The sequence below is a fragment of the Patagioenas fasciata genome, chromosome 5 (assembly GCF_037038585.1).
Source record: "Patagioenas fasciata isolate bPatFas1 chromosome 5, bPatFas1.hap1, whole genome shotgun sequence".
NCBI classification, from domain to species: Eukaryota; Metazoa; Chordata; class Aves; order Columbiformes; family Columbidae; genus Patagioenas; species Patagioenas fasciata.
The window spans coordinates 27,505,227-27,519,431 of record NC_092524.1 but is presented as its reverse complement, the minus strand read 5'-3'; the positions used below and the strand labels follow the sequence as shown (position 1 = coordinate 27,519,431).

The 14,205-nt window shown below is 39.3% G+C and overlaps 1 long non-coding RNA gene across 1 annotated transcript; it reads left to right on the top strand.

Annotated features, from left to right (window-relative positions):
* The first annotated feature begins 582 nt into the window (after positions 1-582).
* On the top strand, positions 583-13,212 carry LOC139827999 (uncharacterized). Its single transcript, XR_011739154.1, has 3 exons — positions 583-727; positions 11,037-11,283; positions 12,791-13,212. It is a non-coding gene; the product is annotated as an uncharacterized lncRNA (long non-coding RNA).
* Positions 13,213-14,205: the final 993 nt, after the last annotated feature.

Sequence of the window (14,205 nt, the reverse complement as noted above, 5' to 3'; positions counted from 1 at the left end):
TTGCTGGTATTTTACACACAGAACTGATCGGCTTATCATATAGCACACAACTATGGCCAATTAAGAAAAAGGAAAGAAGGTGTTTCTTTGCCTAATTACAGTAAATGTTCCCAGTACAGCTGTTGTATATTGAGAAGATCAGACTCCTGGCAACTACATTTTGTAACCATGGCTTGCTATCTTCTAAACTCTATCAAATGAAGACGAAAACGACAGCTGCACTTCATGTAATAGCCTGGCACTCAGCAATTGTTGGCAGGTGCAGAGTTTATTTTTGGAGGAGGTTAAAATCCACATCTCATCTCCTGATGCAACAATTGATCAGAGAACTCCAAATTACTCATGGTGGTAGTGCCTGTGACCCTCCTTGAGCAACTGTCATAAAACATAACAGAATTCAAGATTACTGTATCAGGAGTTCATAAGATTGGACACCAGTACCTGGGATACATTCCAGGGAGGTGAGTGTTCAGGTTCACTGCCCAAGCACTATTTACATATTTATGCACTGGCTAAAAATAAAATACAGGAACAATCTTTGCTGTAAGAACTCAACACTCCTACCATCTACATGAGTGAGAATGCTTGTGAATGGGCTGAGCAAGCACTCTCTTCTGCTCTCCTGACACTCCCCTTAATCTTAAAATGAAGTTCTGCACCAAGGTGTGACTGCAGGAGGAGGAGTGCAGCCTGCCTTCAGCCCCAGGAAGAGTCTTCAGCACATCAGGTAGGGTACTTTCTGAAGTCATGCATTTCAGACTCCCTGAGGCGGAGTGAATAGATCACACCTGTTGGGTTGGGTCCACTGCAGACACTTTCCTTCTTTGCTTCATTTTTTGGATCACAGCAAGACTCACAAAAAAAAAAAGGGTGTAAGGGTGTTCAGACTGGGGACAAACTTAGTGTGCACAGAAGCACAGCTGCAAGTCCCTAGAGAGCTTCAGTCTTAATGGGAAGTCTCTTAAAGAACTGTAGGTTTCACAGTGTTAAGTAACAACAAAACAAGAATTTTGGATTAAAAGATTAGATTTAGGAGCAAATCCAAAAATTATTGAAATGATCTTCAAGTATCCAAGATTCAGCCTCTAACTGTTTCTCTCTATATTGATTTACGTATCAAATACGTTAAAGCTGATAAATTTGTAGACTGAACTATGATTAGGACCTACCACCTGAAAAAGACTGAGAAACACTAGACAATCCTTTAAAGGTGCTGTTACATGTGCAATTTCCCCCTTCTAATAGGGGACAGTGTTATTAAATTATTTTTAATTGACCTTGTCAAATGGAGTAATTACTTTGGTGATGGTAATTAAAGCAAACAGTGATCTCTCTCCCAGAATATGTATCAGAGGAAATGTGGTGAGATCTGCTCTAATTATTTTTTAAATGTATTTATTCTTAGACTAACTTTTCACATTTTTTCTCTTGGGAAAGAGTGAAGTAAAATTTAAAAGCTCCCTAATTCTGTTAAAACAAACTAGCAATGCCTTCCATTTCTATTTTAAATAATCTCCTCTTGGCTTTCAGTGATTTGAATGACTCCTTTATGCTTTTCCAAATGAGCCAGCAGTAGAAGATGTTTCCTGTGGATTATGATTCCACAACAAGTGTATTATTAACTCGACTCTGGTTTCAGGAAAAATATAATTTTGCTGGCTTTACGATGCAGGTATGATTCTAGTGTAGAAACGTATTCTGCTAGAAACTGATACAGGTTCTTTCTAGAACCAGAACAGGACATTCTGTATTTGGAGGTCTGAAGAGACGCCTTTTTGAACAGTTTCCCTGGAGGGGGTCAGATTTAGTAGACTATTATCATCTATGAAGCAACTACAGAAAATTGACAGCAAAACAGTGTATGAATAGGCAGTCCTGGAGAAAGCACAGAAAAACAGACAGATTTGAGCAAGTCTTGCCGAAAACCATTCCCACAAGTAAACTGGCTTTTCCCAACAAGTCTTGTTTTTAAAAATCAATTCCAACATTCCTCACTCAAACTTTATAAAACACACATCAGTCTGAGATAGAGACTAGAATGAAAGTTTTCAGTTTGAACCATGCTGATTATCACTGTAGTGATAAAATTTTTATGGTGGAAAGGGTTCAACAATACTAACCTTGGTGGTACAAACATCTCGTCAGATAACAAATACTGGTATTTTGTACCTGAGATATATATATATTCATCCCAATAGCAAAATGGCACTATTTAAATACAGCACAGGAGCATATGCAAGAGAAAGTTTCAGGATGGCAAAGTGCATGCACACAGCAACCCACCTGGAATGAGCACTGACCTTTTCATGTTCTTATAACGCATTCTTTGTGTGAGAATCCAGTCCACCTATTTCTAACTTTGGCCTTCAACATCCAGGGTACTGTTGCAGATTTCTAAATCAGATAGTCCAATCTGTCTTTTCTTTCCCAGGTACAACAATTCCCAACTGCCCATCCTCTGTAGAGTATAGAATTAGGAACTGTGTACTATTCACTGTTTATATATTACTTCAAAGATTTGTAAGAAGCATTATAAGTATATAACAACGGGTTTACTTCTTGTGCTCAGACATAAATTAATTCATAGTAATCCTACTAAAATCAGTAGGACAGGCAGCCTTATTAACTTTATAAAATACTTTTCTTGTAGTCCCAATAGAGGTATGTGTCAGAGCCAGAAGTCCAGAATGTCAGATTTGGCCAAGCCTCTAATTACAGGACAATCTGAATAATTCACCTTCAGAAGTGCCTCACACAGTAGGGTCCCAGTTCAGTTAATCTGTTCCACAACACTTTCACTGACATAGCTCCACAACATGGCCGGCAATTCCCCTACACACATGTCACTGTTCAAGCCACAAATAACAGGTCAAGCAGATCAGCATGCCAGTGGAGCTGTAGTACCCATGCTCTCCCTGTAGCATGCTGGTTTGCATCTGATGCCAGTTTTTCCTTAGGCAACCTCTGATTGCACTGTCTGCACATTTGGCTCCCCTCTTCCACCAGCTGGGAGAGGTTACCAGCCAGATGCATGTTTTTGAACAGGCATCAGAAGATCTGCACAGACACACAGCCACGTAGGTAGAAAAAAAAATACAAACAGGAGCCAGTCTTTGGCTAATCATCACTTATTTTGACACATGGCTCTTCCTACATAGTTCTCGGTCCCATCCATTCTCTGCCCATCTGCTCCTCCCTCTGTGCTCTCACCCCACGATACTTGCAAGGCTGACACCTTGCTGAGTAACAACATGGAGCCTGGACTCATATTGAGAAAATTTTACATTCAGGCCAGGGTCTGGTATATGCACAAATACAAATCAGAACAGATTGAATCACCCAAGGGTGGCACAGTAATATTTCAGAAGGAAAACCTGGCCTAGCTTCTGCCTGTGATTAGATTAGTCAGCTAGGGCAGGCCTTCATAGCAAAGAAGGGCTTTTTGGATTGAGACCCAACACAGATCTAGAAAGCTGGATGAGCCAGAAATAGGCTGTCTTGGAATATCTCAAGAACACACCTCTGTCCACATTCTGCCCTGGAAATGAGCTGTTTGTGCTGAGAACATTCACGTCTTGATTTCCAGACCAGTCCAAAAGGATGTAGAGTTACTTCTCTTTTTTTTATCAGGTTGAGTATAGTTTTAGAACCAAATGCTATTGGCATGTTTGCCTGGTTACACCAGGTGCTTCTCTAGAGGACTGGGACTGGAGAAGCCTGTCTGGATGTTGTGTATTTCTACCTTGGTTATAAGGCTGTGCTAGTGCACCCCCCAGATGTGTTATTTCAGAGTATTTTGTGATTAATAAAAACAGCAAATGCATTCCCCTGCCTTGTGCCCTTTGTGGTTAAGGAAGTGGCCTGTGGAAACTGTAAGGACCTGTTAATTGCCTACAGACTATGTGAATCGGAGACTGAGGAAAGGTATTTTTACAACAGCAGCAAATTTGAGCTATTTCTGTGATGAAGCTCTATAATACATTTTGTTTCCTGACTGGATTCTGTTCCACCTACACACAAACAAAATCCTAACTAGTGGTCTGTGCCATGTCTTTCAATGATTATGATCTCTCAAAGGAAACAGCATCTGGACATTCAGTCAGCTGTGGGGAAACGATGGCAAAAGCATGTCAGTGCACTCAGGCCTCAGCATTTGCAAAGCAAAAGAGCCATCCTGTACCATGAAGGCATTCAAGCAGGCCAAGGTCTGTCAGGATGGACACTGGCAACTGATCTTTGTGGGACACAGGCCCAGATAGAGCCTGAGGGAGCAGCACAGAAGGCTGCCATTTGTGCAGTCTTTGGTAACAATCTGATAGAGCAGAACAGATGCAGTAGTTGAGATAATACAGCTGGTAATGGAATAAAGTAGCACCTGCTGATTGCTTTGCAAACAGGACTGGTCCTAGAGAAAAAGAAAGTCAGGCAATTTTAAAAACACAATGTGAATTGGGGTGAAATTGCTGGAAATGGTGTGAGTAGGCATCATGGAAAAATATTAAACAAGGACTTGAAGAAGAGGTTATGTAGCAGCAGAGCTTCCATAAAGTTGTCCCCAGTCTACCAGATACTATGGAATAAATGACAAAGAATGGGCAATAGAGGCTACTGAAGCACAACAAGAAAAAAGATGTATCCCATCATGGGAGAAAGAGAATGTGTAGGTGGAAATGTGATCAGTGTTGTACACAGGGGCAGAGAAACGTTTAAATAAAACATGTCTGGCTAGTTTATTCTGCTACTGTTCCTATTAAGTGAAGTGAAACCATTGAGACAGAAGCCCTGTTCTTTGTATTTAATAATTTCACAGGGGGTGGGATATTTAAAGCTTTGGGAAAATAAATCAGAAAGAGATGTGAAAAATATTCAAGGAAACAGCATGGGACTGAAACAGACTTTAAATGTTTTTCAGGGTAATAGAAGGCTACATATTTGGAGCATGCAATGGTCTTTGGAGAAGGGTGTCTCGTTAGTATGCTGTTACTCAGCTGAATCTTTCAAGCTTGATTAATACTTAATGTGATTGTCTTTAAAATCTGTCAGCATTTGGCATAGATCAGATAAGTGGCTGTGACAGAAGTGCAAATATTTGTACTGGAGTTTTGTAGTCTGCTGTGGTTATGATTAATAAGTTTTTCCTATGCACCTCCAGAGATTGTTTTGCAAATTATCCTGCTTGGTTTATATTAAATCAAAATGCTCAAAAATATTTTCCTATGGGTTTTCTAATTTAAATAAATAGATAGCAACATTGCCTAGAGGATCTAGCCAGCATATTTTAAGATACTTAAAAATCATGCCAGAGAAGTTGAACAGATATTAAATTGATCAGAAAGGGATCCAATCACAGGAGATGTCCCCTGATAAGGGTAGGAAATATGAGTAAAACAATCCTTAAAACCAAGAATTTTCAGGAAAACAGAAGAGGTGAAAGCCTTTTCAATCAAGTTAACAATAAATTTCAGATGCTGTAAAATGTAAAACACACAGAAATCAAGCTGAAAAACAATAATGTAATTATTTGGAGGTAGAGCACAAATGAAGAAAAATATGTTAACTAAAATGACTGTGATGTCAGAGATGTTTTATGCCATCACTTTATCTGAAGGATGCAAAACAATGAGATCTTCTAAAAGTGGATACAGTGTTGAAATTCAAAGGTAAAAAAAGCAAAGCTGGTTTTTTTTTTTTTTGCCTCTGTTCCTCTGAACGCAGGCAAACTCCTGCTGCCGTAGGTGTGTAATGGATCTTGGTAACATAAAGAAAGTCTCCAACTACGCTAGGTATAAACAGAATCCAGGACTTGCTCCAAAATGATAGTTAAACTTAGGCTAAAGCAACTGAGGAGAGTAGTTGGGGAAGATGGCAGGTAAAAGATGAAAATACTTGTTGATAGTCTTGATATTTACAAGATTATAGACTCTAACTAGATGCTAGAGTATTAAGGTAGTAGAAGGGTCAGAGAAAGGAAACATTCCCACTGCCTTTTAGTAGTATGACACTCTGGTCTTATGGGATTCAGTTTACGGAGGAAGATAATTACTTCTTTAACAGAAATGGCATTTGATCCAATAGAGGTCACTTCCAACTCTAATAGTGAAATGCTTCCTTTCCTCTCCTGCACAGCATTTAAAAATGTTTACCCCTCTGCACTTTCACCTGACCAAGGATTCATTTCCTATAATGACTTCTATCTATGAACCTATATCCCTCACACTGTTTGGAGCTTACTTTCCCACTCATGTTTTCTTTCCACAAACTCCCCTAACCATTTTTACTGTGTGCAATTCAGATTCAGTAAAGGGCACAGGCACAGTGTGAAAATGTTTGTTCTGATGAAAATGACAAAATGAGATGAGACAATGGGCAATGATAAGGAAGGTTGAATTAAACCATATTTCAAATTTGAAAATAAGGCCCTTATTAAAATAAATAATATTAAATTATTCCTGAATTACTGTCTGTCCCTGTTTAGTAGCATAAATTCAGTCTGGAAACTTCCCAGCTCCCATATCTGGCCTGACATCAACTGTAGGTAGAATAACAGTTTTAAATAAATATTTTTAACACAATTCCTGTTCACATCTGATTTCCTTCTGTAAGCCTGGAGAATTTTTCCAGGTTAGACATTCAGATGATGATATTCTCAAAACAAATGTAGTTGCTAGTGCAGAACTCCTCAAAGGGTAATCTTCCTTTACCAAACAAGTAGCTCAACCATTTTGATAGACATTATTATGTGCCAGTTCAGATTTGTTTGGACACTGCAAAGAGGGTGACTTAGAACCATGAATGTTCGCACAGAAATACAATTTTGGGATGTAGTTACATACTTCTGTATGCACTGGTTGCAAAGAGTGAGATGCTTGAAGCTGTACCTCAAAAGTACTGAATTAATAAATCGCAAACTACAGCCTGTCACTAGTGATTACTTCTCCCCAAACAACAGAATGACAGAAAAGTTACTGTCTCTGTTTTAGTGATCTGAACACTAATGGATTCACTGAGAAGCAAAATAGCTATAGAAGCCAGCTACCCTCATTCTGTCCTTCTAAGTCTCTGGGCAACAGATTGTGGGCTGTGAAAAATTGAATCTTTGTCTTGTTTTTGTGACTGAATTCTTACGAGGGTAGTCTTCAGCTTCTGATTCTGCTGCTGTATATGCAGGTTTCATCAAACGTTCTACTCAGAATTGTCAAAACAATCCACTTAGAACCCCGTGAGGTCTTCCCTTCCCTCAAAAAGAAGGTCATTAGGATGACATGTTCACAACTGCGCATTTAAAATAGGATACCTGAACCGGCATGTCCGTTTTTTAAAATCAAACTATTTGGAAAATCAAATTTCCTGATGAAAGCTAAGAAATCAACAAGTTCTCAGGCACTTATGATATTAGGCAGGGTCTGTGGACTCAGGATTTCAGAATTAGATGCCTACATCCTATCTTAATTCTATTTTGAGTTCAGCACTTTGATGTATTATGCTTCATTTAAGAAGTGATTTAGGGTATATCTTCTGTGCTGATCTTATTTTCAACTCTTCCTGGATTTCAGCCCAAGCCATCCCAGCATTCAAATCTGAAAGTACTTTAATGCCTAGATGGCTTGTCAGATATTCACAAGGCTTAGAAAGTGGGTCTTTGTTGTTTATTCTTAAATGTAGCTGTTACCTACCTGGTCTGGAGTAAAGGAACATGCAAAATACCCTTGAAATTCTGATAGGTTTTCAATGCCTTTCCAAATATTTTTCCTGTTGACAGGTAAGTTCATAACATCTGGAAGAAAAAAGCCTCAAAAATCTCAAAAAAAACTACAGGATATGCACTCAGGCAAAGGAGGACAGAAAAAGTAATTGAAATGGTACATTGTCCTCAAGTGTTGGTCAGTCAAGTGTATTTTGGCTGATCAGACAGAGGTAATAAGCAGTCATAATGAAGAGATAGCCTTAAAACCTGAAACTTACTGTCTTTCACAGCCCCTTAGGTGTCTTAGCTTTTCCGATATTAAGGGTCATCTATTTCCAGTTCTGTAGCTTGGCTTTCACTTGCAGCTCTGAAGCCTTTCACCTCAGCCGCTGTGGCAGTGGTTTTCCAGAGCCTCTGTGGCAGCATCCCCTCTGCTGTTCTCATACTCTTGTTCTCTGGCTGTTATTCTCCAGGCCTTGCACCTGCAAGCCCTGATATTTCTGTCATACTGAGTTTTCTTTGGAAGCCTCAGCTCACTCCCTTCCTAACTCTTGGTTGTAGCTTTTGGTTTCTATTAGGGGACCCAATAATGTGCAGGCACAAACTTTAACAACTAGTCATCAGGCAGCATCTATCCCTCATCGAAGCATGCTTCAGGCAGTACTAATTATCTAAGTAGGAAGAAACAAGAGTTGCTTCCTAAATCCTTCTTTAAATCTGGCCCCAAATCTTTTGTGAGCTTCCCCAAAAAATTTAAGACTAGCTGGATCACATCCATAAATAGAAAGACAATCAGTGATCTCATTGTCTTTAGTTAACCCTCATACTTACTTTTAATTTAATAAATGGAGGCACATGAAGGACAGGGAGGTGATTCCAGACAGCCAGTTACACCTAACCAACATAGTGGCCTTTTGTGATGGACTGACTACACCAGTGGACAAGTGAAGAGCTACCGATGTCATCTATCAGGACTTCTGTAAAGCCTTTGACATGGTCAATCAAAACATCTGTCTCTCTGAATTGGAGAGGTATGGATTTAATGTGTGGACTGTTAGCTGGATAAGAAGTTGACTGGATGATCACATCCAGAGGGTAGTGGTCAATGGAGATGGAGATGGAGATGAGCGATGAGTGGTGTCCCTCAGGGGTCCATATTAGGACAAGTTCTGTTTAATATCTTCATCAGTGACACAGACAGTGGGATTGAGTGCATCCTCAACAAATTTTCAGATGACACCAAACTGCGTGGTGCAGCTGACGTCACTGAGGGACGGGTTTCCATGTACAAGGACCTGGACAAGCTTGAGAAGTGGGCCCGTATTAACTTCATGAGGTTCAATAAGGCCAAATGCAGGGTCCTGCACCTGGATTGGCGCAGCCTCCAATATCAGTACAGGCTGGGGGATGAAGGGACTGAGAGCATCCCTGTGGAGAAAGACTTGGGGGTACTGGTGTATGAAAGATTGGACATGAGCCAGCAATATACATTTGCAGACCGGAAGGCCAATCATATCTTGGGCTGCATCAAAAGGAGCCTGGCCAGCAAGCCAAGGGAGGTGATTCTGCCCCTCTACTCCACTCTGGTGGAGTCCTGAGTCCAGCTCTGGAGCCCTCAGTACAGGAAAGACATGGACTTGTTGGAGAGGGGCCAGAGAAGGCCACAAAAATGTTCAAAGGGCTGGAACACTTCTCCAGTGAGGACAGGCTGTGAGAGTTGGGGTTGTTCAGCTTGGAAAAGAGAAGGCTTTGGGGACACCTTATTGCAGTCTTTTGGTACTTAAAAGGGGCCCATAAGAAAGAAGAGGGCAGACTTTTTAGCAGGACCTATTATGACAGGACAAGGGGTAATGGTTTTAAACTGAAAGAGTGTAGATTCACACCGGATACAAGGAAGAAAGTTTTTATGATGAGGGTGATGAAACTTCAGAACAGGTTGCCCAGAGAGGTGATAGATGCCCCAGCCCTGGAAGCATTCAAGGTCAGGTTGAACAGGGGGCTGAGCAACCTGATCTAGTCTAAGATGTTCCTGCTCCTTGCTAGCAGTTGGACAAGATGAACTATTCTATGATTCTATGAAATTATATCATACAGACCCAGCTCATCTCAGGCAGGACTTCTTAGCAGCACAGGAAAATTTGAAGTTTGTCACCTGAAGCGAGCACATTAAAAGGGCAAAGGAAAGAGGCAGAACCTGGCCCTTGGTAAGAGGACACTCGCTTCTCTTGTCACCAACAGAAAATAGGATGTTTAGGGTGAAAGCTTTTTGTTGCTTTTTTGTTTTGTTTTGGTTTTGAGGGAGATGCTTCCCTTCTGCTCCCCCAGCAGTTAATGACCCCTCATCCGTCCCAGCTCCTACTCCTTATGTCATCAGCAGGAAGCCTGGCATTGCTTGACAGAGACCTCCACAAAGTAGGCAGCTGGGACAGGGCTGCTTCTCTGCCCTCTTGTGGTTTGGTCTTCTACCCAGCTGTTTACTTATGCTTATTTGCAGGTATTTTGTACAGTCTACCTCTGAAAGTCAACAACAGTCAATAATAATCCCTGGTAATGGTAAAATGACACTCACTGGCAAACGATGTATGACAAGAACCATCTATCACTGAAACACACACCCAGAATGGTCCCATGAACTGATGATCTGTGAATCCATTTCAAGCGATTACTGACCACAGTCCAGCAATCAGTCATGGATAAATCATCGATTGTCACCAGAAATTAAATGCTGTTTGTTATTCATTATTAATTACTGATAACAGTTGTTCATAAGCCACTACTAATCACCAGCTATCATCAGTATATATACTATGTATATATATAGATCTCTAAGCATGTGAGGAATACCTAGAGTGGAGGATGGATGGGTATAAGGATTTCTCACCTAAATCTTGCAGTATCATTCACCCTCCTGAGTAAAGAAAACATGAAAATTAATTACCTACCATGTAATATCTGACATTTATGGATTTAATCAGATACCGTTCTTCTCTGTGTGGTGTCACCATTGCCTCCAATTAGATAGACAAAATTCTTCCTCTTTTTGAAATGTATATCCTATTTCTATTATGTCCTGCTTGACATAATCTCTTCTGATGATTGACACACACTATGTACATTTGTATTACAACACTTCTCCTTGCTAATTACATATATTTATTCTTACAGATATAATGCAAAAATAGGTATGCAAGACACCGGCAACTGTTATATTCTTATCCCCATGAAGACATCACCCTGCAGCTTAACCATATGATTTTTTTTTAAAAAAAAAGGCCACAAAATGTAACACAGACTCCTTCCTCCTTACCTCTCTCTTCAACTCATTGGTCAACTTCCTTTCATCTCTATTCAGAGTCTGTCAACACGTGGATGCAGAAAGTGATTTGAAGTGCATGTCCAATAAGAAGGCGGAAGGATATTCATGCCAAATGGCCCTCAGAGGGAATGCATCACCCTGGAGAGGGCATCTGGTAACTCCAAATCAACCGAAACTTTTTGGCCCCAGAGATTCTCAAATAATGCCTTCACATGATAAGGGGAGAAGAATCAAAATAACAGATGCAAGTCCTGCAGTAATGAAAGATTCAAGGCTTATTAAGGTTAGTAAATCAAAATTAAATTCATGTAGTTTTAATCCTATACTGCAGTACATCTCAGACTCACACAATAGTCAGTTTAGGTTTCTCAAAATGTCAGAAATACTGGCAGCACCATAAAGACAATGCAAGGAAATCAGGGTTCCCGAGTGCTGATTCATTGTGACTGCATGATGTGCAATGTCCAAATCATGGTAGGCAAGATTTTTTGACTTCACAAACTTGTATCTAGTTCTGACTTTGTCACACACCAGACTATAACCAAAACTGGAGCATTTGGCTGCAGAAAAGTTGAGAAGTATTGAACAGAAATTTTCTTTTAAATGAAGCATTAGAAATTTGTAAACATCAACATCGGTTTTGGATAAATCACATCATCAAAATTGGTTGTGCCGCAGATGACATGTCACATTCTGTGATTTGGGAAAATAACTAGTAAATTATCACAGCAGTGTTTTCAGCTCTCTGCAGCAGAATCACTTGTACTTCATTGTACAGGGCTAACTGAAGCAGCTCTGTATACATGGCACAGAGTTAACTTCATCTGCTTCAAATTAAAAATGTGCATTTTAAATGCCAGATTCCTAGTTGGTACACCAGGTATTTGGAGATCTGTGTGGACATTCATGTGAGGCACTGCCTGAATTGTGTTCTTTGCACCAAATGCTAAAATGTTTCATTCATCTCAACAATGACTGAAACAGAACCTCAGCAGCTGGGCAGACTGTGATAGAGCTGTGGAGACAAAACAAAATATGCCCAGTAACAGCAGTGAAACTAACAGCTTCCAATTTCTCCTTTTTCTTTTTCTTCCAACACAGCACCGTTAGATCCTTTGTAAGATTTACCTTGAATATCTTTGGCTAATTAAGCCATTTCATCCATGTGCTGCTTCTGTACTGCAAACAGAAGTTTGGAAGGCAAATGATTTGCAGCACCACAATGACTCAGTTGTACAGGCTAAGGGGAAAATATGATAAACCATTTATTCATTCTCAGTAAAATTTATGTACTTTCCACAATTCATTATTGAGTACTGAATTACATCTGCACAAGTAAAGAGGCACATGGTAGATGAAAACTAAAAACAAACAAGTAGTCTCCCTAAAGGTTAGTCCAATTAGCAAATGAGGTGGAATCAAGCCACTAGTTTGAATTGCTTCTCTCCAGATCAAAATTGTTTGCAAAACCTTCTTCTATAAGGTAGAGAAAAACTGAGATTAAATATCCAAAGAACACTTCCTGACAGAGAAAGCTTCTGGATGTGAAGTAATCCTCACAGAGAAAATATGTCAGTTAACCACTAGGATTATTTAAGAAAGTACTAGATGATACACTGAACAATATGAGTTATTTTTAAAATCATTTTCCCATTTTTACTTCTGTGATATTCTGTTTGCTAGACAGTACGTGCAAGGTTAGTGTGACAGAATATCCATAAGAAAACAATACGCAAGAGGGATTTGATTTTATAATGCTGCTGCTGATTTCACTAATTTTTTTTTTTCAGCTGAACTACGCTACGACAAACTATTGCTAATTTTGTGCTTTATCAAGCTGACTGTTTGTGTACTTCAGAGAACCTGGAGTTAATGATTTAAAGAATCATTGTCATTCCCAGTTGTGGGATTATTTAACTGAAGTTTTCTCAAGCTCTGTTCCGCACTTCACATTTCTGCACCTCACACTCAGTTGGTGTCCCAAGCTCATTTGCCCTCACAAGCAAAGAGTTTCAGAATCAGAGGAAAGAGACCCAAGTTACTGTGCTACTCTAACTTCATGTAAGTCACATGTACAAATTCATGCAGCAGGCCTTCATAGCACTGGCTTTTGGATTAATAAAATTATTAACAACATTACCTGTATACTAAGAGGAAACAATCAACAACAAATCCCTTACTACTTTCTTTTAATCATCTCTTGTCCAATAAATATCCCATTACTAATAATTCAACATTTTATTGCTGTTATTTGTACTCACATGTACTTTGACCCTTTAGACAAAACAAAACATTAATTGGCTAGTTGGTCTTTTTCCTATTTTATACTCCATATAATGTATTTTCTAACAGGTACTATATGTTTTGTCTGAATACAAAACATACCTGGCTTTATATACACTTGCATAGCCAAGATAAAATAAAGAGATTTCAATCTAAAAAAGAAATGGCTAATAATTAAGGATACCACCATGAGTATAAATTAAACCATCTTAAACCACATCCCACAAGAGATTAGAGAGTCTTCATTCATATATCCAGGTAGCAGAAGTATCTGGTCAGAGAGTTATATCAAAAGATTAGAAAAGCCATGACAAAAACCATATCTTTGAATCAACCTTAGCCATCAGTACATTTAAATTTGCATCTACTATCACTCACCCCGTCAAGAAGCTTTTGCAATAGTTTAGGTGAGCCTTCTACTTTTGGCTGAGAGATATTCATGAAAGTTCTTCACTATGTGCAGAGCAGGGGAAAAAAAAAAAAAAGTAGAATGAACACATACAACCTAACAGGGAAGCAAAGGGAAGAAATGGAAAGAAAAGTATGAATCTAAAAGCCTCATACTGAAGTTTGGTAGCAGAGTAATGTAGATGAACAAGGTGAGCACCCTATGATTTGGTTATGATATATCATGACACAAACACTGCAGTGCAATGCCAGCCTGTCACACTGTGATAAATGTGCGTAGCTTCATACATAGAAAAAGTGTCATTCAGCTTTTCAAGGTTCAGCCTTCAGAGCTTATTCTGAAGAGGTTGTGCAAGGTCAGTAATCATAACATGCTACCTTGTTTTGTGAGTCCATGCAGTGAAAAACAGTGGCACTGTATTCTGCATCATAATAAAAATATGTCAAGTAAACTCTGAAATAAAGTTTTTTTTAAATCTGAGACTTTTTTCAGACAAAAGGTCTTTAGAAAAGG